Source organism: Gallinula chloropus, assembly GCF_964237585.1.
Source record: "Gallinula chloropus genome assembly, chromosome: Z".
Lineage (NCBI taxonomy): Eukaryota > Metazoa > Chordata > Aves > Gruiformes > Rallidae > Gallinula > Gallinula chloropus.
Window position 1 is genome coordinate 55,085,229 of NC_140089.1, and position 23,979 is coordinate 55,109,207.

Consider the following 23,979-nt stretch of genomic DNA (forward strand, 5'->3'; position numbering starts at 1 on the left):
GATGCGGTGCAGAGGGGCTGTCTACTGGCCCATTCTTGGAATGCACATCATCCACACCCCTGTCATAAAGCCAAGATGCAAAGAAATGTGTCAGTTAGGTAGATTTGAAGACCCTCAACTTACTTCTGGGTTATTTCCCTGGCTGCTCTGGCAGATCTGGTTATTTTGTCTCTACCGCCATTCTCTGATGCATAGAGGACATTAAGAAGTCTGGATTGGTACATTTGCTCAAGACAGAGGTCCCTTTATCTGTATCCTTTTGTATCCTTCCCACCATTCGTGCTTTAGTCACAAACTGAACAATGAACTTCTTATGATATGCTGTTTTTAAAGAAATAAGTAAGTTGTTTTGCCTATTGCCAACTTCAACATATTCAAGATACCTAATCTTGAAGAGGTGCAGAAAGCAATATGGTTTTCCCTTTTAGCTGTGCACAAGGACACAGGTCTGCAGCTTGCTCAAGCAGCACGGGCAGAATTTGGACAGGGTTGTTTGCTCTCTGTGTTCTAACCGTTCAGATAAATACGGCACCTCCTCTTCCTTCACCACAAAAGGAAAAAGGATCACCACTTGAAAGAGGATCAACAAAAATGCTTCAAGGATCTTCTTCTTAACAGCAGCATTGCTGAAGCAGCAGCAGCCAGCCAGGAAGACAGCTGCTGTCCCATATACCAGTGCTGGAAAAAATGCATTCCAGCGCCTGGCGCCTGTGCTCTTACGCTTGCCAAGCTCACCCTAGGAGTCGCCACACGTGTGCTGGCTTTGACAGCAGAGATGCAGAGCAGAAAGAGCAGAGCAGCAGGGAACGCTCTGCCATACTCTGTTTCTTTCTGCAGAAGGTTTTCCACAGAAGGCACAGTGAGGGTGCCCACGTTTTGCCTAATGTCCAGGAGGAGCGTTACTTTTTATTTACATCTGGAAATTTTATTTTCACTTCTGGTGAAGCTGTTTTCTCCCACTGTTGTGGGACATGATGTATCTAGCTTCTCGTTAGCCCAAGTCATTGACATGGAAATCAGTCGGGATGAAAATGCATTCCTGAAAACCTGAAGCATTCGGACAGCATGCCCAATGACTGTGTGGTGCCACTGAAGGAAATTGGACTTCCACTGAAGTTTTTACCTATGCACGCAGTAAAGATCATAGCATTAGATAATGGGCTTTTAAAAAGACAGGAATGTTGGTACTTGTTGGGGCCAGATAAGGTTCCAGTCGGTGTTTGGGCTGACTGGCATCTTGTCTCCAACACTGCCCATAAGGTGGTGCTGTCCATCTTGCATTGTCGATGGAAAAGTCTGGCTTAGCGTGTGAATACTTTTATCTCAGTCCTGCTCAACGTTTAGGGACAGACATATGATCCTTGGCATAGAAGCCACAGCAAGCTCTGAGTCGGAAACTGAGAATGGTCGTGGTTGGGATCAGGATAGAGTTAATCTTCTTTTGGCAGCTGGTGTGGTGCGTATTCGGGAGTCAGGATGAGAGCAGTGTTGCTAACACACTGATGGGTCTGGGTGTTGCCAAGCAGTTAAGGACTTTTCAGCTTCTCACGCTGCCCTGATACCGAGAAGACCGGGAGGGAAGGGCACCCAGGCAGCTGGGAGAGGGGACACAGCTGGGACAGGTGACCCAAACTGGCCAAAGAGGATATTCCATGCCCATTGTGTCATGCTCAGCGTAGGGGCGGGCTGGTGCGGGAGGCGCACCCAGCCTCAGGACGTGGGCTTTGGGGACGCTCCAGTTCCAGGATGGCTCTGAGCTGTGCGGTCTGAGTTGTGTGGTTTGGTGAGAAACTGCGGGGGGAAGAAGGGGGGTCGTTTGGAATGATGTTGTTTGTCTTCCCAAGTAATCATTGTACATGATGGAGCCCAGCTTTCCTGGAGACAGCTGGACACCTGCCTGCTGATGGGAAAAGGAGTTCCTCGCAGAGGAATGAGTTCCAGCTCCTGTCAAAACATCAGAAACTAAATGCTGGCAACTTTAGACTTCAGCCTTACATCAGGATTGCACTGCATCCCACAAAGGAACATACTGACTCCTGTCACCTCTAAGGGATACACAAGGACTGATCACTGCAGTTAGCGATTGGTCAAAGTTCTGATGTCAGTTCAAATTTTAAAAACGAATATATTCTAAGGTCCATGTAATCTAAATGAAATAATGATACCAGGCACGCAGAAAGGCAGTCTGTGAACTCTGACCATGTTCTGGGGATGACTTTGGTGTTTGCATGAAACTTGATTTTAGCTGTTTTACCTCTTCAATAAACTCCCATTCCTGCTACCTACAAAAATAGAAGACTATGGTGACATCAAATCTTTTTCTTGTAGACTTGGGGTTACTCTAGGCTTGCTTTTCTTAACAACTCAGAGCTGGGCCATCCCTTCAGTGAGTGGCAACTCAGATGTTGTATTTATGATCTTATATGCTCTTTTATCACAACTGCAGAAGAGACCAAGTCCCCTGTTTTGGTTGGCTGAAAGTCCCTAATCTGCTTTTGTCGTCTTCTCAGTCTCGGTTCTGCTTCGGATCGTAGATTCTGCTGATCCGTCTCAGGGGACACCGTCTACTCCTCTTCTTTCCCAAGGTCTCTATATTCTATGTTAAACATGTACATTCTTAGAACTCTATTTGATCATAAAATACCTTCTTCTTCTCTTCAACTGAAATACTTTACTCCATCATTTCTATTCTATTTGTGCAAGTCAGTCAATCCTTCATTTATAACTATCTACCGATTAACTCGCTAAGGACTAACTCCTCCATGGAAAGGACTATACAGGGCACACTGAGGCAGCTTAATATGATGAGAACTTACTGTTTAAAAACACCTGTGGTTACATATCTGTACATACACTATCATTAATCCAACTTGTTCATAATAATAACTAACTGCAACATACTACTTGAAGTGAATTCGATTTTACTTTAACACGTGTCTCTGTACATACATTTGACGGATTTCTGCCCAGGGGGTTGTGGAGTCTCCTCCGGAGATATTCAAGACCCATCTGGACGCCTCCCTGTGTGACCTGTCCTAAGGAACCTGCTTTGGCAGCGGGGTTGGACCCAATGATCTTTTGAGGTCCATCCAACCCCTACAGTTCTGTGATTCTGTGAAGATACCTTGGGCATAAAAAACATCAATAAAGAAATAAAATGATTTTAAAAGAAAGAAGGAAGGCATAATGTTTTCACTATGGTTAAAGACAAAGGAAAGAAAGCAACAGATAAACCTGTCAGTTTCATGGATCTTGCAAAGCTGAGAAGCATTTGTGGTGGATCTCATCTGCTGGCAGAAGGCAACTGCTTTGGACCTGCTGACACGTCATCAGCGACTGCCCTTTTCTGACTCTTAACAATGTATACTCTCTTTCAGTGGAAAGAATTGTGGGTCTCTGTACATCAAGTCTCCCAAGATATTAAAACAGGCATCTGAAGTCACTGGCTTTGGATCAAACCCATCCTCTTTCTGCCCACTGATTAGGAGGGGAAGCAGACAAGAACTCAGAGGTCGGGGTTGGCAGTGCGCCCATCTGAGCAAGGCTTCCAATCATTGCCCTGGTTTAGGCAATCGCTAGTCCAAAGAGAAACAATCCCGTGCTAATAATGAACAAGCATTTCTACTGGCACAGATAGCCTCTGCTGTCCTGAGTGGGCCTTCAAGAAGTTGGCTGAGAGCACTGTCACAAGCTCTGCTCGTCTGCCACTTCTCAGTTTCCTCATGTCCCATCCTTTTGAGAAACTGTTGCAGTTTTGTCAGGCTGTGCTGCTGAGACGGTTTCTTTAAGCGGCAGCTGGAGTTTTCTGCCAGCCTAAACTAAACAAGTAATGAATATGTATATGTGTCTGAGGTAACCTAATGATTTTTGAATAAGGATATGGTATAAAAGTGCTACAAAATCTGACCAAAGTTCTGCCTACTTTATTAGGTCACCTGCTCTTGCAAGAATGTGTAATAAATTACTGTGTCACTAACGTGTGTACCTCACGTCCTTTCTTTAGGACCATTGGCATTTCTAACACCACCCCCTCACTGAGAGGGAAACCATCTTTCAAGGGACTGACCGAAGCCCCCATCTCCCAGTCCCTTTCCCCCCTGTGCTGTGATCGGGAGGGAAGAAGGGAGTGAGATCATGGCTAAAGTGAGGTCTGCTAAGAAGGGAGCAGGGGAGGAGGTTAGAGGTGTTTTAAGAGCTGGAAAAGGAAAACAGCTCATGAAGTTGTAACCGAGAACCCCATTTTTCCCCAGTCCCTGCCCCCCCTGCACTGCGAACAGGGGGGGAGAAGGGAACATAATCCTGACTAAAGTCTGCTAAGAAGGGATTGGGGAGTGGGTGGGGGGAGGGAAGTGTTTTAAGATCTGGTTACATTTGTTGTAAGATCTGGTCATGCTCCCAAAACTGGTTTTTTTCTTCACTGTCCTTTGTAGTTGCAGTGGAGTGTAATAGAGTAGGTTCTCTCTTCTTCACTTTGTGCTGAGTCTCTTTTGCCCTCGTCGATGACAGAATGGTCTCTACCTGTCCTTATTTTGACTCTTGAGCATCGTAATATATATATTTTCTCCCCTGTCCAACTAAGGGGAGCAATAGACTGACTTTGGTGGACGTCTGGCCTGCAGCCAGGGTGAATCCACGACAGAAACCTTCTCGTCATTTTTGCTTTTCTCTTACCTTAGACGTTGGACAGCATCTCCTGTTCATACATCACTGTGGGCTGTACTTTTTGGTGAGTGAAGTATCAGTGTGGGTTTGGTCCCAGCAGCAGGAATAAAACCACATGGGAGGATCCTGAGCCTGGTGGTGCTTCCCCCTGTATCCCTGGTGGTAGCATAGCTGTTTTGGGTTTCTCTTGCTCTGTGAATCAGTGGCTGTTTTTCTCTCTGTAAAGTAGCTTGAAAGCTCTGGGTAAAATAATCAAATCCTGTCAATTGACATGTCAGGGAAGCATCATGAATTTGAAGCAGATTTGTTTCTACGAAGTGATGATTAAGGAGGTCTGACAAGCCAGAGGAGCTGAGGGGCGGGGGGCAAATTTCAAACCTGAATAGGTTTTGACAAGAGTTGCTAAATACACATGGGCAGCCTGCATGTCTGTGTGTACTTTTACATGTGTTGGAGTTGTAAAATGGAATAATGTATTTTAATGGTCTGCTGGGGTTTGCTTGGTTTTGGGGGTGTGGGGTGGTATTTTTCCTCGACGGAAGCACTCAGCAAGTGAGGTCAAGAAGACTGAACAGTTTGCTATAAGACTTGCTGGATCGGCAGAAGAGAGGGAAAGCGTTTATTCTCTCGTGTGATGGTTACGGGTCTTTATCAGCAGTGCTAGATTTCAGTCCCTTTCCTTAGGTCCAAAAGGCTCTGGTGTCACACATCCTGGTGTGCGTGGAGGAGTGTTGTGCAGGGGGACAAAATCCACGGTGGTCTTTGAAGACTCACGGTCTCTGTAGCTCTGCTAGATACGGGATCGAGTCAGTTTTCTTTGTAGCAGCTGGTACGGGGCTGGGTTTCAGATTTGTGCTGAAATGGCGTTGGCAATACAGGGATGTTTCTGGTATTGCCAAGCAGCACTTGCAGTCAAGGCCTTTTGTGCTCCTCACCCCGCCCCAGCGGCACGTAGGCTGTGGGTGCACTAGAAGTTGTGAGGGGACAGGCGGGACAGCTGACCTCAACTGGCCAAAGGGATGCGATAAGCCATACCACATGACATCATGCTGAGCGTCCAACCCTGGGGGAAGGGAGAGGAAGGTCATTTGGGGTGATGGGGTGTCCTGGTTTTGGTCAGGATGGTGTTAAACTGGATTTGTAGCAGTTGATGGAATGCTGTGTTTGGGAGTTAAAATGAAAGCAGTGCTGATAACACCCTGATGTTGTTAGTTTCTGTCAGACAGTCAAGGACATTCTCAGCTCTTCATGAGAAAGGAGGGGCGAGGCCAGGACAGGTGACCTAACTGACCAAAGAGAGTATTCCACGCCAGTTACCTCCTGCCCAGGATATCGGGGGGCTGACGGGAAGAAGGCCGAGGGCGGCTCTGGGACGCACAGTTGTTGGGGGACGGTCGGGTTCTGGAAGGGCTCTGGGTGGCACGGGCTGAGTTGTGTGGTTTGGTGAGAAACTGCATTGTGTATCAGTAGCTTCATGTATTTTTGCTCTAAAGTCCTGTCAGCATTGTTATATTGTATCTTTCTCTTATCTTAGTAAACTATCCTTATCCCAACCCACGGGCCTCTTAATTTCTTGGTTCTGGGGTTATTTGCCCCTACCTTTTCCCTTCCCTTACCTCTCACACACCCCCACACACCCCCCTTCCCTTTTCCCTGCTCTTTTCCTTTAAGGAGCAGGCAGCTGCGTGGATCTCGGCTCTCAGCCGGGGTGAAACCACGACACTTCCCTTGGCAGGGTACGGCCCTAGGGTGACACAGAGAGCAGCACCAAGCTGTGAGTCGCCCTAGCAAGGCGGCACCGGGCAGCGCAGGCTGGCAGGAGAGCAGAGCCCTGGGACGTGGGGGCAGAGGGTGCGCTGTGGAGGTGGTCAGAGCTGGGGTGAGGAGTGGAGGGGCGCGTGCCCTGGCTGCTGGCGCAGCTCGGTTGCTGTCAGCTCCCAGGGACCCGTGGAAAAGGCCACAGTATGTCCCTGGCTGCCTGAGTGCTGCAAGAAGGACGTAAGACAACATGAATAAGGTAAGGTCTGTGCACTGCTGGCAAACATGGAAATGGTACAGAGCAAGCTATTTATTTCCAAAAGTCAAAAACAATTAAAATATAGAACATGGAATATATACTATATAATATCTATGGAAAATATAATACAGACTATCTAATCTAATTATCTATTTTCTATTCCCGCTGGCGGGGTGGCCTCTTGGGTGGCCGGGAAGAGTCCTGGGAGCCGCTGGCCCTCCTCTTTGGTGGTCGTCTTGGTCTGGTAGGGCCACGCTCCCTGCCCTGGCTGGCACTGGAGGGACCTGCCACAGCCTGCCCCAGACCCACCGCCGGCTCTTCATGCTCCCCATGGGTGGGAACGGGAGCGTTGTGGGGGCTGGTGGAATCCCCACAAAGAGCAGCAGCTGAGGTGTTGGGGCGCTCCTGTTGCCGAGCCCCAGCTGTGCTGCTGGAGGGGGCTGGTCCAGAGGCAGGAGACCCTTCTCGGGAGGCAGCAGCGTGAGGTGCAGATGCAGGGCTGCCCTCCCGCTCCTCGGCTGCAGGGCCGTCCTCCAGGCCCAGCAGGCGACGGGCCTCCCTGCTGCAGCGCTGCACGGCGACATCGATGAGCTGGTGTACGAATGTCACCGTGTGGCGTCGGAGGCAGGCCCTCAGCAGCTGGACCAGAAGATCTTCATCCAGTCCATAATGGATAAGGAAGCGCATGACGAGTTGCTCCGCTGTGGGTCCCTGCAAATGCTGATTCCCAAGGATCTGTCCCAGCTCCCCCCGCACCCAGGGCTGAAGCAGCTGGAGGAGAGCAGGGTGGTCCCTGAAAAGTGATGCCCAGGTGCGAGGCTGGAGACCCCCGGGCACCATCCCCACAGGCTGTCCTGGTGCTGCTGGAGGCCTGTGGGCAGCTGCATGGCCAGCAGCTGCCTCTGCCTGCTGGCCAGCACTGGATGATGCCGCAGGTGGTGTGATGACACGCTCCTCAAAATCCTCATCAGCCCGCACCGAGTGGACGATGGAGTGCACTCTCCTCTTGCAGAGGGGGCACTCGGGCTTGCTGCCAGCCCACCGCAGGATGCAGCCGTAACAGAACCGGTGGAGGCATGGCATCACGAAGGCGGCGTTGTCAATGCTGTCCAGGCAGATTGGACAGCGCTGTTCCACCTCCGTGGCCATGCTGTGTGCTGGCTGAGGTGGGCTGAGAGGAGCTGCAGATGGTCAGTTGCTCCCTCTCTTTGGTTCAGCGGCAGCCGCTGTCCCCTAGAAAGGAAAGGAACAGAGGCCACAATTAGTGGCTGACCAGCCGAGGGGTGTAAGAAACGGCCATGCCCCTCAAGAAGGAAACCCTGCCAGCTCCCCAGCCTGAGGTTTCCCCTCCCAGCTCACCTCTGCTGCTGCGAATACTCGCTGCGGGTGCTTCGGCTGCCTGCGCCTGGCAGGGCTGGGACACGTCCTCTGACGGCTCTCGGACTCTGCACGGTCACGATGCCTAAGCAGGGTACCAGCACCGACACCTCCCTGCGACACTCCAGCCTCGCTGGCTGCTGGGCCGGAGTCTGCGCACGAGTGGCTGGCTGGGACTCGGCGCCCACAGAGATGCACCAAGGTGCGCCTGGTCGCAGCCCATCGCTAGGTGACATCACAGTTCCCCCTGGGTTCCTGCAGCACCAATCACTTGCTCCATTTCTAGCTGAGCTAAGAGCTTGACCTCCAGGGTCTCCAGATGCTTTGTTTTCGTGAGACATTTAAATGTTAATTTGCCTCATGTCATCACCAAGCCTTTACGGAAAGGACCCGTGAATGCGTTTCATCACCAGAAGCACATATGTGTCATCTGAGCATACATGTACAACCAGTTGTGCCCCCTGGCTGCAAAGCAACCCAGAAAGACAAGCACACAGGCACGGAAAGTAGAAGCCAAGGAAGTACCACACAATTTCAGTGGCCATTCTTCTTTCAACCCCCTGTGCTCAGGAATTAAAGCAAAAATCCCAACAGGAAGGCCATTCTTACTGTGATAGATGAGCCTTTGTTTAGTAAACCACATGTACCTTGAAACAGGTTCCAACGTTCTGATTTTGTAAGAATGATTGTGTAACGTATATTGTTAGTTGCTAACAAAGCATAGAACTGAGTTATAGGTAACTTAGACGTGGAAACCATAGAAATTAAGTAGCCAATGAATGAGCTTGCTATTAAAGATGACCAAATATGTGAGAGGGGTCAACTAAGGGACAAGTGAGGAAGAGGAGCAAATTCATCCCATCGACCACTAGAAGGTAGAAGACGACCCCCTAACAACAACTGGCGCATGTGCAGAATAAGCCTCAGTGAAACAATCGGGACCCGGAACTAAAGGACTATAAAACCCTGAATTCGGAAAGGGACGGTGCGTGCCGTTGATAGAGCTGAGACGCTCTGGCCGCCCAGCACTGTTGGCTTAATTGCCGCCTGCTAAATTAATAAAATTAAGTTTGTAACTGAATTAACTATTTTCCCACTGGTGACTGGGAAACACACGATAACACTTACCCGTATCTAAGGAATGCCTTAGACTGCAGGAAAGAAATGCAGCTCAGGAAAGGTGATAGGTGGGAGGGAAGATCGGAGTGCACAGTGGCTTTGGTGGCCCTGCGAGCTGAGAGGGACTGGTACTCCAGGCTCCTTTGGTACCCTTCCTTTCTCCCTTATTCACCAGAACACCCCTAGGAGGTCTTGTCATGGCAAGGGTGCTTACTGTACTTCAACTCTTGGAATTTTGCCCAATGCCAGGTTTAGAAAAGAATTCCATTCCAGGTTTGGTCTTCTCCATCCCTGAGGAGAGATGGTTTTTCATGGCTCAGTACAAACATCCAAAAGAAAACACAGCAGAAATATCAAATGAGATTGTTTCTTGATACTCGTGAGTACACAAGTTGAATGGATAGGCAAGACACTACAAGCAGCATTTTATCATACAGCTAACAAGGAGATGTCCTTAGAATAATAGAATCATAGCACTGTAGGGGTTGGAAGGGACCTCGAGAGATCATTGGGTCCAACCCCCCTGCCAAAGCAGGCTCCCTAAGACATATCACTCAGATAGTCGTCCAGGTGTATCTGAGTGATATGTCCCAGGGAAACTGAAGTCTGTTGAAGACTTTCACTTGAAGTCAGCTGCTCTCTCATTCAATCCAGAGTGCATTCAGATTCAGGTCACTGCAGGCTGAGCGGGAAAATGTGTTTCTCCCATACTGTGTTCTAACTTCTGTAGGAAAAAAAATAATTCAGTTCTTTTTCCCATGAGGAAATTTTTCAAAACCCTTCTGATTTTTGCAGTAGTGTTGAGGTACAAGCTGACACATCATCAGTGACTGCCCTTTTTCTGACAAAAATGCTTCAAGGATCTTATTCTTAACGTAAAAGAAGAGGTTTGGTTTTGCTGTTTTGGGAAAGGTAAATTGAGAGATCACAGCATCCTGGAGGTTGGGACAGCTAAACCAGAATAATCCTCACACCAGTCCTGCTGGGGACACCATCCATACTTCCGGCAGTCAAACGTGGAGCAAGCCAGCAGCCTTGCTGAAGCAGCAGCATTGCTGAAGCAGCAGCAGCCAGCCAGGAAGACAGCTGCTGTCCCATATACCAGTGCTAGAAAAAATGCATTCCAGCGCCTGGCGCCTGTGCTCTTACGCTTGCCAAGCTCACCCTAGGAGTCGCCACACGTGTGCTGGCTTTGACAGCAGAGATGCAGAGTAGAAAGAGCAGAGCAGCAGGGAACGCTCTGCCATACTCTGTTTCTTTCTGCAGAAGGTTTTCCACAGAAGGCACAGTGAGGGTGCCCACGTTTTGCCTAATGTCCAGGAGGAGCGTTACTTTTTATTTACATCTGGAAATTTTATTTTCACTTCTGGTGAAGCTGTTTTCTCCCACTGTTGTGGGACATGATGTATCTAGCTTCTCGTTAGCCCAAGTCATTGACATGGAAATCAGTCGGGATGAAAATGCATTCCTGAAAACCTGAAGCATTCGGACAGCATGCCCAATGACTGTGTGGTGCCACTGAAGGAAATTGGACTTCCACTGAAGTTTTTACCTATGCACGCAGTAAAGATCATAGCATTAGATAATGGGCTTTTAAAAAGACAGGAATGTTGGTACTTGTTGGGGCCAGATAAGGTTCCAGTCGGTGTTTGGGCTGACTGGCGTCTTGTCTCCAACACTGCCCATAAGGTGGTGCTGTCCATCTTGCATTGTCGATGGAAAAGTCTGGCTTAGCGTGTGAATACTTTTATCTCAGTCCTGCTCAACGTTTAGGGACAGACATATGATCCTTGGCATAGAAGCCACAGCAAGCTCTGAGTCGGAAACTGAGAATGGTCGTGGTTGGGATCAGGATAGAGTTAATCTTCTTTTGGCAGCTGGTGTGGTGCGTATTCGGGAGTCAGGATGAGAGCAGTGTTGCTAACACACTGATGGGTCTGGGTGTTGCCAAGCAGTTAAGGACTTTTCAGCTTCTCACGCTGCCCTGATACCGAGAAGACCGGGAGGGAAGGGCACCCAGGCAGCTGGGAGAGGGGACACAGCTGGGACAGGTGACCCAAACTGGCCAAAGAGGATATTCCATGCCCATTGTGTCATGCTCAGCGTAGGGGCGGGCTGGTGCGGGAGGCGCACCCAGCCTCAGGACGTGGGCTTTGGGGACGCTCCAGTTCCAGGATGGCTCTGAGCTGTGCGGTCTGAGTTGTGTGGTTTGGTGAGAAACTGCGGGGGGAAGAAGGGGGGTCGTTTGGAATGATGTTGTTTGTCTTCCCAAGTAATCATTGTACATGATGGAGCCCAGCTTTCCTGGAGACAGCTGGACACCTGCCTGCTGATGGGAAAAGGAGTTCCTCGCAGAGGAATGAGTTCCAGCTCCTGTCAAAACATCAGAAACTAAATGCTGGCAACTTTAGACTTCAGCCTTACATCAGGATTGCACTGCATCCCACAAAGGAGCATACTGACTCCTGTCACCTCTAAGGGATACGCAAGGACTGATCACTGCAGTTAGCGATTGGTCAAAGTTCTGATGTCAGTTCAAATTTTAAAAACGAATATATTCTAAGGTCCATGTAATCTTAGTGAAATAATGATACCAGGCACGCAGAAAGGCAGTCTGTGAAATCTGACCATGTTCTGGGGATGACTTTGGTGTTTGCATGAAACTTGATTTTAGCTGTTTTACCTCTTCAATAAACTCCCATTCCTGCTACCTACAAAAATAGAAGACTATGGTGACATCAAATCTTTTTCTTGTAGACTTGGGGTTACTCTAGGCTTGCTTTTCTTAACAACTCAGAGCTGGGCCATCCCTTCAGTGAGTGGCAACTCAGATGTTGTATTTATGATCTTATATGCTCTTTTATCACAACTGCAGAAGAGACCAAGTCCCCTGTTTTGGTTGGCTGAAAGTCCCTAATCTGCTTTTGTCGTCTTCTCAGTCTCGGTTCTGCTTCGGATCGTAGATTCTGCTGATCCGTCTCAGGGGACACTGTCTACTCCTCTTCTTTCCCAAGCTCTCTATATTCTATGTTAAACATGTACATTCTTAGAACTCTATTTGATCATAAAATACCTTCTTCTTCTCTTCAACTGAAGTACTTTACTCCATCATTTCTATTCTATTTGTGCAAGTCAGTCAATCCTTCATTTATAACTATCTACCGATTAACTCGCTAAGGACTAACTCCTCCATGGAAAGGACTATACAGGGCACACTGAGGCAGCTTAATATGATGAGAACTTACTGTTTAAAAACACCTGTGGTTACATATCTGTACATACACTATCATTAATCCTACTTGTTCATAATAATAACTAACTGCAACACACTACTTGAAGTGAATTCTATTTTACTTTAACACAGCAGCGGGGTTGGACCCAATGATCTTTTGGGGTCCATCCAACCCCTACAGTTCTGTGATTCTGTGAAGATACCTTGGGCATAAAAAACATCAATAAAGAAATAAAATGATTTTAAAAGAAAGAAGGAAGGCATAATGTTTTCACTATGGTTAAAGACAAAGGAAAGAAAGCAACAGATAAACCTGTCAGTTTCACGGATCTTGCAAAGCTGAGAAGCTTTTGTGGTGAATCTCATCTGCTGGCAGAAGGCAACTGCTTTGGACCTGCTGACACGTCATCAGCGACTGCCCTTTTCTGACTCTTAACAATGTATACTCTCTTTCAGTGGAAAGAATTGTGGGTCTCTGTACATCAAGTCTCCAAAGATATTAAAACAGGCATCTGAAGTCACTGGCATTGGATCAAACTGATCCAGTTTCTGCCCACTGATTAGGAGGGGAAGCAGACAAGAACTCAGAGGTCGGGGTTGGCAGTGCGCCCATCTGAGCAAGGCTTCCAATCATTGCCCTGGTTTAGGCAATCGCTAGTCCAAAGAGAAACAATCCCGTGCTAATAATGACCAAGCATTTCTACTGGCACAGATAGCCTCTGCTGTCCTGAGTGGGCCTTCAAGAAGTCAGCTGAGAGCACTGTCACAACCTCTGCTTCCTCTGCCACTTCTCAGTTTCCTCATGTCCCACCCGTTTGCAAAAGTCTCTCCTCATTTTTGCTTTTCTTTTTCCTGAGACCTTGGTCAGCATCTCCTGTTCATACACCTACTTTGTGCTATACTATTTGTTGCGTGAATTATCAGGATGTGTTTGGTCTCAGCAGCAGGAGTAAGAACACATGGGAAGATCCTGAGCCTGTTGGTGTTTCCCCGTCTCTCCCCAGTGGTAGCGTAGGAGTTTCTCTTGCTCTGTGAATCAGTGGCGGTTTTTTCTCTCTGTAAAGTAAGTACTTCTTCCCTCCTCCCCTGGCAGCTAGTGCTGGAATATTTCGTGGAATATCTTACACAGCCACATGTACTCGACATACACATGCTGCAATTTAAGTCTCGTTATTCCACTGTGGACTAGAAGTATGTTAGCTTAGGCCAAGGTAGAAAAGCAGAACTGAACTGCTTCAGTACTTTCCCTTCCTTTTTACCCGGGCAACATTTGGTCAGAAAACATCTTTTTTCATGGCTCTGTGACTTGTCAGTCTACGGTGACAGACAGAGCCCACTTCATGAGGAAATGTAGCTAAGTGCAAGGTTATACTTCTTCCTTGCAGGTTGTGTTAACGAGCGTAGTAACAGTTTTGGTAAGGGATCCAGAACATGCTCCTCTTGGTTGGCTCCTCTGCAAAGAAGCTGTTATACCAAATCTGCTCTAAAAATTCTGTGATGTTGATTCTTCTCTCACTCAGAACGGGCTAGCTAAGGACAGAATGTAGTGTGTAGCTCACAATGTTAGTTCCCAAACATCTTCCCTTCATTTATTTTTGTCCCTTTTTTTTTTTTTTAATAGTGTGAAGAGTTTTGTGTACACTGGAACGTATAACTCACAATTAAGTATTATGTATATCGATAGATCATCTTGTCTTATTCATTCCACCCAAAGCGGCACTGAATTGACAGGTAGTACTGGTATTGCAAATGTGACACAGTTTTTTATAATTTAACATTTTGTTCAGTAAACGTATTTTTACAATTCCTCAGCAGATAAAGAAATAGAAATAAAATACTTCAGTAGAAATAAACCAGTGTTGTTCATAAACTGATTTGTTTTAAACTTGTTCTATAGTGTTTGCCAATGCATTTGCAGAAATTCCAATGCTTAAAGCATTCTTTTGCTGTAAAATTGAGTCAGAATGGAAGTAGCACCCATGTCAGGCCACTCCATCTGTGGTGGAGATACTTTTTATATTAACTGGTGATTTTCTGCACAAAGCAAGCTACAAAAAATGTCCTAACGATAATAAGGGATTGTCCTCTTCATCATGTTGTGTTAAATTCAGGATTTTCTCCCCTGAATGTAAATCAAGAGAGAGTTTGTTCCTTTCCTGGGGGATCCCATGTCTGCTCTAAAATACTTGTTCCTATGCATACATCTGCAATAGACTTTATGTGTATGTATCCACAAATGGGCCTATGCCTTTACCAAAACCTCTGTAGGCACATATAGGCCTGTGCCGAAGCCTAAGCCTGTACATGTATTTATATCCTCTGGAGGTATATCTAGATATATATATTTCAGGACATTAGGGATGGCTTTGCTCATCATGGAGCTGGAATGCACGCTTGCAGCCCAGAAAGCTTGCCATACCCTGGGCAGCATCAAAAGCAGCACAACCAGAAGGTTAAGGGAGGTGCTTCTGCCCCTTTACTCTGCCCTGGTGAGACCCCACCTGCAGTACTGCATCCAGCTCTGGGGTCCCCACCTTAAGAAGGACAAAGAGCATACTTAAGAGTCTATCATGCACTTTTGAAACAATTATTAGAATACTTGTAGCTCGGGACTGAATGGATAAAACTCTTAAAACTGAAGCTGTAAAATTTGGAGGAGAATTAATGTTACCCCATTTACAAACAGGAGTGAGGTGGATGGTGGTCTCCTTTCCCAAGTAACAAACAATAGGATCTTTTTATAAAACACTCTCTCTCTTACCCTCCCCTCCCTTCCCGTACTCTGCCCTCCCCTCTTCTTTCTTTTCCTATGGGCAGGTCATTCTGTTTAGTTCTGTGACCTGCAAGAACTTCTATAGAATTGCTGTTTAGGACTTGCTGAATTCACCACAGCTCCGCTCTGCGGCTGTGACCTTGACTTTTAGGTTGTGTCTGGTAAAACAAAGAACACTTGACACTCTGTGGGTAGGAGTTCAGCTAGCAGGGTAATAACAAAAGTTTGCATTTGAAGGTGAGCATTTAAAAATCTCTGTAGTCGTGAATGGGCAGTATGATTTTATGGAGTTATGGAGGAAACAGGAAACACCCTTCTTCCTCTGATCCAGAGTGCTTTGAGCTCTGTGCAAGTAGGAAATAGCATTTTCTTTTTTCATTTAGATGGTGAAACTGAGTTTTAAAAAATGAAGAACAGAAGTTTGTTATCAGTGTTTGCATCATCATTTCCCTAAAGAGCATGTCACTGAGAGCATCGTCCAGATGCTGCTTGAACTCAGCAAAGCCACTCGGTGTGACCACATTCACACTGGGGAGCCTGTTCCAGTGCCGGGCCACCCTCTCAATAAAGATCCTCTTCCTAATATACAAAATGAAAATTTTGGAAAGGACTAGAGCCAGCATTGATCCCTGGAGTGCACCACTAGTTACTGGCCTCCAACTAGACATTGTGCCATTGACCACCACCTTCTGCACTTGGTCACTCAGCCAGTTTTCAGTCCACCTCAACTTTGTTCAACACAAACCTTAGGGGTTTTTTACTTCATCCTAAAATGGAGTATTTGTGTCATTATTAAAGATGAAATAAACAGCCTTTCGCAGACCTAATTGTAAACTACAATGTTCCAGATTTTCCAGACAGCTTCACCCCTAAAGAACTGCAAAGACTACTGAGGAAAAACACTAAAATGGTGACATTGTTGTTGAGGCATTAAGCTGAGTTGAAGAAACTCTCTACATGGATCAACACAGGCACATCTCCGATCTTAGCGCTCTGGAGTTATATCATTTGAATTTTTTGAACATTTTCTTCAATAGCCATTTGTTCATATTCTGATACTAGCTTTAGCCACGCTGAGCTCTCTTTAACCGGGTCTGTTTAGGATGAATCTTACTGCTTTTACTTTACTCATTCTTGGCTAAAACAAGGTGTCTTCAAAATAGATGTTTCTGTCAATTATTTCAGAAATAACCGCTGCTGTCACTTCAGCCAGAACTTGCAGAAATTAAAAACAAATTTAAAATTCCCACCTGGGGACATTCCTTAGCTACATGGTTCTTACAGACTTGGGATCCACACAAGCGTGCTTTCTTCTTTATCCCATGTCTTGCCACAGTACTGTGCTCTGCATGTACAGGTGGCTTTCAGCTTTTATTCTTAATGTTACAGTAGAGCTCAAAAGGACTTCTCTTCAGCCTTTCTGGACCTCAAGGAACTTTCTCCAGCCTGTCACTTAACAGTCTCCCTTCTGGCATTGATAGCACTTAGGTTATTTCCTGAAAGACCAACATTTCATTGAACAACTCCATTCCTTCCTTAAAAAAAGGGTATTGACGTGCCATTTCAGCATCAGTGCAGTTGGTTCTAGAAAAGCAGACAGCACAGTAAAGTCTGAAGTGATGTTTATCAGGTACGCTGAACTTGCTGCAAAAGTGAAGTGCTTGGTGGGGAAGCAGCGTGTGTTTTAAGACACGAAATAAAACAGAGGCATGAAATAAACAGAGAAAAAATATATTTGTACATACAGTCTTAGATAAGAGTTAGAGAGAGGAAAATTCAAAGCAGGTATGACGCCTCATGATTAGGTATTCTGCCACTTGTCAGTTTCCTCATGTCCCAGCCTTTTGAGAAACTGTTGCAGTTTTGTGAGGCTGTGCAGCTGAGATGGTTTCTTTAAGCAGCAGCTTGTATTCCCATCTTTTGTAGTTTTTCTTGTTCCTGTGGTGTGAATTTTGGTACCTGTGGATTTAGTTCTTTCTGCCTCTTATCCGATATATCTGTGTCCCCAGTCTCTACAATTAGTAAAGCAGCTCTTTTATCTTCTTGGTCAGCTAAATTATTTGCTCTTCTTTGCGGGGTTAACCCTTTCTGGTGTCCCCTCAAGCGTACCACTGCAATTTTCTTAGGGCCCCTTACGGCTTGTAAAATCTGGGTTATAAACTCTCAATGGGTTAGTCTTTATCCTTGTAAATTTGTTAACCCTCTCTCTTCCCAAATTTTTCCAAATGTATGAACTCTCTCAAAAGCATATTTTGAGGCTATAGGTTTTTTGCTTCCTGCCCACTCCTGAGCCAATAACCCATATGTGACTCCTGCCTCTGTATTATCAAATAAGAAAACGGGTTTCCGCAAGTTGGGTAAACTGAGCACGGGGGCATTTGTCAATTCCCTCTTAAGTGTTTCCAATTTTTCTCCATCCTCTGGAGTCCACTTTAGCAACCCATCATGAGCTAATTTAGCACACAAAAATTTTGCTTTTCCACTAAAATTCTCAACCCATTGTCTACAATACCCAAAAAGTCCCAATAATTGTTGCACTTGTCGTTTATTTCTGGGCGGAGGCATAGAGAGTATTCCACTAACCCTTTCAGGATCCAATTTCTTAGTTCCTTTACTGAGTCTGTGTCCTAGGTACTTTACTACTTCTTCTACAGACTGTAATTTTTGTTTAAACACCTTTAAACCTTAAAAGTTTAAAAGTTTAATACTCTCCCGTCTAATTGTTTCCTCATCTTCTCCGACCAACAACAAGTTGTCCACATACTGGACGAGGGCTACTCCTTGGCCCGGCTCATATTCCCGTACAAGTTGTTAGTCTTTTAATTTCTGGTTTCAACCCCTTCCTACCCTCCTCAGGTAGTGGGTATTGTTTAATTTGTACCGGGACCTCAGGGTCCTTAATCACAATCACAAAAAGTTTAATATTTAATCTTCCCGTGGTCTCTGGGGTATCCCATACCTCGGGGTTAATTTGCTTTTCGTTTTCATTTATTTCCAGGGAAATTCCTAGTTTAACCATTAAATCTCGTAGTCGGCTTCGAGCACCAGCAACAGCGATTCTAAGCCAATTTTGGAGTTGCTTTCAAATAATATTTCCTTGACCACGGGTACTGCAAAGGGTTCCCCTTTTGCGCCAATTACCTGTACTGTCTCCAAGGAAATTTTACATCCCTGGGGTAAACATTGGACGGTAGAGCTTTCCGTCCCTGAGTCCACGAGGAACTCAATTTCTTGCTACTGGGGACATCGTTTCAGTTTTACCAGGGGCTCTGTCTTACTCCTTGTCCCCAGCAAATAAAGTTCTTGACACCCCTAGTCTTCTTTCAACATTTTCTCATCTCCCCATTGCCACTTCTCCTAAGGGGTATAATCTTTCCTGTTTTATTTTCTTTCGGGACTGATTCCGTGTAATTCTGTGGCATTCTGGAGGAGTCCCAGAGCTCGGACCTGCACCCTCAGCCTGGTCTAACGGATCGGGTGCTAAGGGGGCCGTGAGAGGGGGAGGTGGTATATAGAGGGGAGGCGAAGTTGCTATATCATCCTCCTCCTGTACCTTTCTCCTATGAGCTCGTTCTCTTACACTTAAAGCGTATAAATTTGCCCTTGTTTCAAAAATTATCCAAAGGGCTGCAAATTTCCTTTCTTCCAAACTAAACGGTTCCTTTGCATTTACGTACAAATTTAGAGCTTGACATGCCCAAACCTCAAAGGAACCAAACCTGGGCCAGTGAACGGATTCACCCCTTACGGGTTGTCCCCATCTATCACAAACCCCCTGTGCTCAGGAATCTAAGGAAAAATCCCAACAGGAAGGCCATTCTTGCCTGTATCCAAGGAATGCCTTAGACTGCAGGAAAGAAGAGCAGCTCAGAAAAGGTGATAGGCGGGAGGGAAGATCGGAGTACACAGTGGCTTTGGTGGCCCTGTGAGCTGGGAGGGACTGGAACTCAAGGCTCCTTCAGGACCCTTCCTTTCTCCCTTATTCACCAGAACACCCCTAGGCAGTCTTGTCATGGCAAGGGTGCTTACTGTACTTCACCTCTTGGAATTTTGCCCGATGCCAGGTTTAGAAAAGAATTCCATTCCGGGCTTGGCCTTCTCCATCCCTGAGGAGAGATGGTTTTTCATGGCTCAGTACAAACATCCAAAAGAAAACACAGCAGAAATATCAAATGAGATTTCAAATATCAAATGATAAAATGATATAAAGAAAAATAATGTGACTATTCTGATGGGAACACGCAATCATCTATGTATCTTCAGCTGTCCTCAGTGGCTCCTGTGTGTCTAAGAGAAGGGCAGAGAAAAGCTTAGGACAATAGCTCTTGTTTAAAACCTGACAAGACAGCCACCTTAGGGCCTATGCTTAATGACTACAGAACCATGCATTTTGTCATGCGCCATCATCATGGCGGAACTACTGGGTTCACTGGATTCACGCATGTGTCAGCTTCCTTTTCTAGTACTTTCTGTGTGGAGGTGGTGAGGGAAAACTGCACATGTGCATTTCCAGAAGCACACAGTTAGGTGAACAAGCACTGGAGCAGCAGAAAATGGCTGGCGTTGGTGAGGATGAGAGCCCAAATCCCTTCCCCGCACCTCATCCTTCAACTCCAGGAGTGGTAAGGTTTCCTTTCTACAGCACTATAGCCAGGCAGTAGGGACAATGTCCTTGTTATGGCTATAGTGGTGTATTGTTCCCCTTCCTTTAGACTTTCGGGTCGTCACAGCCTACCCAAAGTGTGCAGTTTCACCTCCCGGAGCAAGCCGAGACATGGGTGTTACTGAGACTGAGAGGTCTCTTCAAACTCAGATAGTTGGTTTAGAAAGAATCAAAGTTTTCCTGTTCTGTTATTGCTTTACTTCTAGGCAGAGGACCCGTGCTTCTCGTTGCAGGGTTGCAGATGCCGTGGCGATGTGTGAATGATGCCGTATGGTAGAATTCTGTGCACCGTTAGGAGCTCTTGTTATTTTGGATTTGGTTTTGGTTGTGGCTGGTTTCTATTGTTGTTACAGCTGTGTAGACCAATAAAGGTCAGTTTTGTTCAGTTAACCAAGAGTTTCTCTATATCCTAAATTCTTCTACAGAAAATACAATAACCCTTTTCAATTTGCAAAAGCAACATTTCCCAGCATTTTCCACAATACCAGCTCCTACTACGGGCCATGTTTGGGGTGGAAGGGACTTGTAGAAGTCAGGTTAAGAGGGCCGTTGATCTGGTGAATCCCTTCTGCCTTCAGTGGGGGTCTACCATGACCATCCTCACTCCGTCTTCACTGCAGCCACCCCTGAGGCCCTTAAAGAGTCTGGTCAGATGCCCTCTTCAGAGTTTTCCTCTTTAGCCGGTGAAGCAGACTCAGCTGGTGCGGCCTTTCCTCACCAAGTGAGGTCAAGAAGACTGAAGAGTTTGCTATAAGACTTGCTGGATCGGCAGAAGAGAGGGAAAGCGTTTATTCTCTCGCGTGATGGTTACGGGTCTTTATCAGCAGTGCTAGATTTCAGTCCCTTTCCTTAGGTCCAAAAGGCTCTGGTGTCACACATCCTGGTGTGCGTGGAGGAGTGTTGTGCAGGGGGACAAAATCCACGGTGGTCTTTGAAGACTCACGGTCTCTGTAGCTCTGCTAGATACGGGATCGAGTCAGTTTTCTTTGTAGCAGCTGGTACGGGGCTGGGTTTCGGATTTGTGCTGAAATGGCGTTGGCAATACAGGGATGTTTCTGGTATTGCCGAGCAGCACTTGCAGTCAAGGCCTTTTGTGCTCCTCACCCCGCCCCAGCGGCACGTAGGCTGTGGCTGCACTAGAAGTTGTGAGGGGACAGGCAGGACAGCTGACCTCAACTGGCCAAAGGGATGCGATAAGCCATACCACATGACATCATGCTGAGCGTCCAACCCTGGGGGAAGGGAGAGGAAGGTCATTTGGGGTGATGGGGTGTCCTGGTTTTGGTCAGGATGGTGTTAAACTGGATTTGTAGCAGTTGATGGAATGCTGTGTTTGGGAGTTAAAAAGAAAGCAGTGCTGATAACACCCTGATGTTGTTAATTGCTGTCAGACAGTCAAGGACATTCTCAGCTCTTCATGAGAAAGGAGGGGCGAGGCCAGGACAGGTGACCTAACTGACCAAAGAGAGTATTCCACGCCCGTTACCTCCTGCCCAGCATATCGGGGGCTGACGGGAGGAAGGCCGAGGGCGGCTCCAGGACGCACAGTTGTTGGGGGACGGTCGGGTTCTGGAAGGGCTCTGGGTGGCACGGGCTGAGTTGTGTGGTTTGGTGAGAAACTGCATTGTGTATCAACAGCTTCATATATTTTTGCTCTAAAGTCCTGTCAGCATTGTTATATTGTATCTTTCTCTTATCTTAGTAAACTATCCTTATCCCAACCCACGGGCCTCTTAATTTCTTGGTTCTGGGGTTATTTGCCCCTACCTTTTCCCTTTCCTTACCTCTCACACACCCCACCACACCCCCCTTCCCTTTTCCCTGCTCTTTTCCTTTAAGGAGCAGGCAGCTGCGTGGATCTCGGCTCTCAGCCTGGGTGAAACCATGAAACTTCCCTTGGCAGGGTACGGCCCTGGGGTGACACAGAGAGCAGCACCAAGCTGTGAGTCGCCCTAGCAAGGCTGCACCGGGCAGCGCAGGCTGGCAGGAGAGCAGAGCCCTGGGACGTGGGGGCAGAGGGTGCGCTGAGCAGGTGGTCAGAGCTTGGGTGAGGAGTGGAGGGGTGCATGCCCTGGCTGCTGGCGCAGCTCGGTTGCTGTCAGCTCCCAGGGACCTGTGGAAAAGGCCACAGTATGTCCCTGGCTGCCTGAGTGCTGGAAGAGGGACGTAAGACGACATGAATAAGGGAAGGTCTGTGCACTGCTGGCAAACGTGGAAACGGTACAGAGCAAGCTATTTATTTCCAAAAGTCAAAAACAATTAAAATATAGAACATGGAATATATACTATATAATATCTATGGAAAATATAATACAGACTATCTAATCTAATTATCTATTTTCTATTCCCGCTGGCGGGGTGGCCTCTTGGGTGGCCGGGAAGAGTCCTGGAAGCCGCTGGCCCTCCTCTTTGGTGGTCGTCTTGGTCTGGCAGGGCCACGCTCCCTGCCCTGGCTGGCACTGGAGGGACCTGCCACAGCCTGCCCCAGACCCGCCGCCGGCTCTTCATGCTCCCCATGGGTGGGAACGGGAGCGTTGTGGGGGCTGGTGGAATCCCCACGAAGAGCAGCAGCTGAGGTGTTGGGGCGCTCCTGTTGCCGAGCCCCAGCTGTGCTGCTGGAGGGGGCTGGTCCAGAGGCAGGAGACCCTTCTCGGGAGGCAGCAGCGTGAGGTGCAGATGCAGGGCTGCCCTCCCGCTCCTCGGCTGCAGGGCCGTCCTCCAGGCCCAGCAGGCGACGGGCCTCCCTGCTGCAGCGCTGCACGGCGACATCGATGAGCTGGTGTACGAATGTCACCGTGTGGCGTCGGAGGCAGGCCCTCAGCAGCTGGACCAGAAGATCTTCATCCAGTCCATAATGGATAAGGAAGCGCATGACGAGTTGCTCTGCTGTGGGTCCCTGCAAATGCTGATTCCCAAGGATCTGTCCCAGCTCCCCCCGCACCCAGGGCTGAAGCAGCTGGAGGAGAGCAGGGTGGTCCCTGAAAAGTGATGCCCAGGTGCGAGGCTGGAGACCCCCGGGCACCATCCCCACAGGCTGTCCTGGTGCTGCTGGAGGCCTGTGGGCAGCTGCATGGCCAGCAGCTGCCTCTGCCTGCTGGCCAGCACTGGATGATGCCGCAGGTGGTGTGATGACACGCTCCTCAAAATCCTCATCAGCCCGCACCGAGTGGACGATGGAGTGCACTCTCCTCTTGCAGAGGGGGCACTCGGGCTTGCTGCCAGCCCACCGCAGGATGCAGCCGTAACAGAACCGGTGGAGGCATGGCATCACGAAGGCGGCGTTGTCGCAGCTGTCCAGGCAGATTGGACAGCGCTGTTCCACCTCCGTGGCCATGCTGTGTGCTGGCTGCGGTGGGCTGAGAGGAGCTGCAGATGGTCAGTTGCTCCCCCTCTTTGGTTCAGCGGCAGCCGCTGTCCCCTAGAAAGGAAAGGAACAGAGGCCACAATTAGTGGCTGACCAGCCGAGGGGTGTAAGAAACGGCCATGCCCCTCAAGAAGGAAACCCTGCCAGCTCCCCAGCCTGAGGTTTCCCCTTCCCAGCTCACCTCTGCTGCTGCGAATATGCGCTGCGGTTGCTTCGGCTGCCTGCGCCTGGCAGGGCTGGGACACGTCCTCTGACGGCTCTCGGACTCTGCACGGTCACGATGCCTAAGCAGGGTACCAGCACCGACACCTCCCTGCGACACTCCAGCCTCGCTGGCTGCTGGGCCGGAGTCTGCGCACGAGTGGCTGGCTGGGACTCGGCGCCCACAGAGACGCACCGAGGTGCGCCTGGTCACAGCCCATCGCTAGGTGACATCACAGTTCTCCCTAGGTGCCTGCAGAACCAATCACTCGCTCCATTTCTAGCTGAGCTAAGAGCTTCACCTCCAGGGTCTCCAGATGCTTTGCTTTCATGAGACATTTCAATGTTAAGTCGCCTCATGTCATCACCAAGCCTTTACGGAAAGGACCCGTGAATGCATTTCATCACCAGAAGCACATATGAATCATCTGAGCATACATGTACAACCAGTTGTGCCCCCTGGCTGCAAAGCAACCCAGAAAGACAAGCACAGAAGCACGCAAAGTAGAGGCCAAGGAAGTACCACACAATTTCAGTGGCCGTTCTTCTTTCAACCCCCTGTGCTGGAATT